This window comes from Alligator sinensis, unplaced genomic scaffold (genome assembly GCF_000455745.1).
Source record: "Alligator sinensis unplaced genomic scaffold, ASM45574v1 scaffold1091_1, whole genome shotgun sequence".
NCBI classification, from domain to species: domain Eukaryota; kingdom Metazoa; phylum Chordata; order Crocodylia; family Alligatoridae; genus Alligator; species Alligator sinensis.
Genome location: NW_005842896.1, coordinates 160,718 through 165,650, shown reverse-complemented (window position 1 = coordinate 165,650; position 4,933 = coordinate 160,718).

Below are 4,933 nucleotides of genomic sequence, written 5' to 3'. Positions count from 1 at the left end.
AGAAGGGGGGGGGAGGGGGGGGGGGGGAGAAATCTACTTTTTGTCCTCTTTGGGATAAATGTATTGTCTGAATGAGACAACTACACCACAACTCCCCTATCCTAGTTGGCCATATGTATCCAATCCATGGCTAATGCCATGGCATGCAAACTTTCTGACCTGAAGCCAAAACATGTTCTTTTAATAAAAGTCAAGAGGCCAAACAGGGTAGTGATGGGGAGATTCTCTGCCCTGATCTGCTTCCTTTATACAACTCAGACGATGCAAAAAGGGATGAAAAAAACCTCACAACTACTGTGCTGGAATATAACTGCCTGACACAAATTTAGAACAAACCTACACAGCTCTACACTATGCTACGTTGATCCAGAACAAAAGAACCAAGGAGATGCAACAGGTTGATGATCCTCATCTTCTCTACTTTCCATTTTTAATGAATTGTCCTGGGTGGTCGTATGGAGAAGTGGAATCGCAATTTATTTGGTGGCCCAAATAGGATCAGATAAAGCCAGCTGAACTCCAACCACAGGGTTCCACAGCCCAGGAGGGGAGCAGACAGCCAAGCAGTAAGCACGACGTAGCACTCCCATATAACGTGAAACTTACTCCTGGGGCTGTAGGACAAGCAGTGGCCGGCCGGTGGGGAACAGAATGCCCCCTACCATTACCTGGTACTACTGTCCAAATTCAAATAAGTTAGCTTAAAACTTGTGGAATATTGTGAATGGAAAATGTGTTCTTGAGCCATAAAATACAACATCCTCTTAACACAACTGCCATGGAAGTTGTGTCCTTTCTGGATACTACTGCTGTACAGATAACAGGAAGCTTGTTCACAATGGGACAGGTCTTTGTCACCATTCGCTGCAGGTCAAAAAGTTCCAGTAAATGCCACAATTCCATTAAACGTCTCTCTGTGACACTACAACCCTGCTGTGATGCTGACTCTTCTAGATTTTGTTTTACCTTGGCTTTCTGCTCTTGCCCACTCCGCATAGAGAAATAGCATCCTTCATAAAATAGATTTAGGAGCCATCTACTTTCATTGTCAATACATCACTCTCCTCCGCAGCACTCTAGGGAGTTTCTTCCACTGTTTCCATATTACCTTCTCATCTTGGAACCTACTGGACAAATGTTTCACTTCATCTTTCAACTTTTCCTCCATATGCTTCCACAGCTTGCAAAGCAATTTTAAGTGAGAATTTGGAAGGCAATTCAGAATTCACTAGGTGTCTAGATGACTGAACCACTGGGTATATCTGAGAGAGAGGGGATGCACAGCAAATAAGAGTGCCTTCCCCTTTTTCCCAGTTGGCAGGGTCCTCCCCAACCATGCCAATTCCAAGCTGTAAATAAGCTTCTGGCAATCTCTGCTGGTGCTAGTCTGTTATTTTGCTCATTTGTCTTTGAAATCTTTGCTTTATTTGGCAGGAAACAGAAGTTGAGCAGGAGTTAGCAGGACAAAATAAATAAATGAATAACCCTTCACAATGAGGTCCCAAACAAATGCTAGGTAAAAGGTGCAGATCAAATAAAATGGGCACCTATTCTTCTAACATTATCAACAGCGTATGGCTTCTAGTTTGCTGTCACTACTCTCCCCTTCTTCTACACCAGCAAGTTGTGTTTCATAGCAAATGAAATCATAAGCATTTTGTTGTGTTTCTTATAGAAGTATTTACATGAAAGCCATGACATCATGAAGGATTATAGTCATCATATTTTTTTTAGTTTAAATAGTAATGCTTTAAGCAAAACTCTCATTGCTACATGTTGCGAGACAGGATGGCAAAAAGGATGATTTTTAGATTAAAATATATTATTATTTTTAGATGCAACATTTTTAAGGACCATTAAAAAATAATCAGTCAAATAGTGCCTGTACTTTGGGATTGGAATGGGTGGGAAACAAGAATTCCATGTCAAATTTCTGAAGTCTCAACATTTGTTTCCAGGCCACATTGGAAGAAGGGTTGGATGGGAGGAAACAGAGATTCTTCCATCTGAATTGCCAAACTCGACAAAACCTGGTGGCTGGAACACTCATCTGGGATGTGGAACAATCCTAAATCAAGACAAGAACTTGAACATGGGTTTTCCACGTTCCAGCTTTTTCCCTGAAAAAAAAAAAAAAAAAAAAAAAAAAAATACAAAATTCCCCAACCAGACATAAATAAAGATAACCTGAACAAAAAAGATAAGAGTCACATCCACAAAATCCACACCTGAGCAGAAGAACTATATGGAACAAAAGAATGAGCCCACTAGCTCTCTGTCACAGGCAGCCCCTTTGAAGACACTTCTCCTGCCCCCCAGAAGCGGAAATAGGAGAGCATGCTATCTGAGTGCTTATGACATAGGTCTGACTCACCATACCCTCAGAAGTCCTTTGTCACCCTCCCAGCTGTAACTTATCTTCTTTAGAGAGAGTAAGTGTAGAGCTGGCAGAGACTGGAACTGCCAAGGGGAAGAGATGCAGAATTTTCATATATGCTTACTGCTTACGTAGAAAATCACCAAGGTCTAGCTGAGTTGAAGCACCAAGTAAATTTCACCATTCTGAGTTATAAATGTTATACAAGGGAATGTATCAGATACGTTTTTATTGATTTCAACTATTTTTCTATCTTCTTTATGTTTGAATACCCAAGTACAAATATTTTCTCCCAGAGAAATGCTCCCAAGACCTTCAAGAGAATTATAGCAGTTCATTAATTGAAAGTAAATGACAGTATTCTGTAAGGAATCAGATATATACCTTCAGGAATTATGGTAATAAAGATCACTCCATTCACTATATTCTGGGGAGGTCATCGGGTTTTCTTTTCCCCTTCCTCTTAGCAATTTACCCACGCAGCACTCGCCCAGGGCTGATGCCACGGCTAAGTCAGATACAAGCAGTTGTAACCCTCAGGTATCATTAGCAATGCTGTAGTTCAGAGGTTCCCAAACTTTGTTATTGAGTACCCAGTTCCAGAGTTACCAGATGCCTCCATACGTTTTATATTTTAACCCCTTAAATGACAATTATTATAATGAAAATTAAATCTGCTGTTGCACAATTTCTCCCACGTGCCCCCCCAGAGATGTCTCTAGTACCTCCAGGGTTATGCATATCACAGCTTGGAAACCCTTGCTGTAGTTGCTCTGTATGGCACGTAAAATTGCATATGATAAAGCAGTAGCTGCAGCTGGCTTCCCAGAAAGGAGCTGGGGATGCTGCTGAATTATGTTTCCTCCTGTTCTTGTGGAAAGTAACTGCACACATACAGACTCCCAGTTCACATTTGTTCATTTGTTCTGAATTATTAGAAGTCAGATGTGACCATATCCAAGCCAGCAGAGAGAACAGAAAAATTAAACAAATTGTTCCAGTGTTTCACAGAATTAATGCCTGCATTAGGTGAATCATCTACCCCATTCTCCTTAACATCTTAAAAATTCACAGTTTTGAACTCCATTGCATAGGCAAATCAAACAGTGTCTCATCAACACCTCCCTGCTATTAGCTACATGTCTTCTTGACAAAGCAAACTTGCTTAAGTAATCAGAAATCAAGCAACAACTGCTCCAGACCCATTTAAAATCTGCAGAGGCATGAGACTTTTGTTTGTTTGAGGTATTATACACATACAGGCACCACACAATAAACCCACATGCAAACAGAGACTACACAGATCTCCTCAGCGATGCCAATTTTACAGCTCTGTTTCTACCTCCTCCCATTTCATAGCTCCAGTCAGAGAAGCACCGGTATAACATTCTTCAGGGATTTTGCCTTTCAAATGCAAAGCTACAGAAAACCCAACATTGTGGAGATCCCCATTATTCCTTCCAGAGAGTTAGTCTCAGAGTCTCATAGCACAAGCAAAGCAGAAACACTTGGACTCTAGTCTCTGGAGTGCAAGTTCTCTTAGGGAGGCAGTCACTAGCTGGGTGAAAGCTAGTTTCCTCTGGATCTGGAGGACAAGAGTGGGGAGAGGGAATCCAGGGTGGCCACAGCTAGGCAGCGGATAGGGTGAGGTGCCCAGGTCTGTGCCAAGGGTGAACAATGAAGAGGAGCACTGGGTTATGAACTCTTGCCCTTTCCCATTAAGCACTGGGGGACAAGGACTCTCACCCCTGGCCCTTCCTAGCAAGAGGCCGCTTGTGTGGCACCTGGACTCCCTCCATCTCCCTAGAATGGCTTTACTGGGGGAGACACCCGCTTTGCTCACCAGGCTCAGCACCACCCACAACAGGCACATGAGGGGCAGGGTGGTCACCCTATCCAGAGGCTTCCAGGACAGGATAGGAAGAGATACACACACACATGCACACACACGCACACACACAGCTGCTGTGCTATCAGCATACATAAGGGTGTGAGTGAGTGTGCACACATGAGCGCAAGGGTGACAGCGCATACCTGAGAGCGTGTGTGTGCATGAGAGTGCACATGTGTGCACAAGAGTGAAGGTGATCGTGCATGCACAAGAGTGCATGTGCATGAGAGCATGCGTGCACAAGGGTGCACACTGCACACAAGAGAGCACATCTGAATGAGTGTGTGCACGCGCGCAAGAGTGAGGGTGACAGTGCAGGTGTGAGAGTGCACGGGTGTGTGCGTGCACAAGAGTGAGGGCGACAATGACAGGCATGTGTGAGTGCGTGCGCATGAGGCAGTGTGTGCATGCACAAGAGCAAGGGTGCCAGTGCATGTGTGAGAGAGTGCGTGTGCATGAGCATGCATGCACGCACGCACAAGAGTGAGGGGGACAGTGCACTTGTGAGAGCACGTGTGCACGAGAGAGCAGGCGTGCATGCACAAGAGCGAGGGCGACAGTGCCTGTGCATGAGTGAAAGCACGCGCGCGCGAGCGAGGGGGCCGGCGCACGCGTGAGTGTGCGTTTGCGTGTGCCTGCAAGTGTGAGGGCGGCAGTGCGGGCGG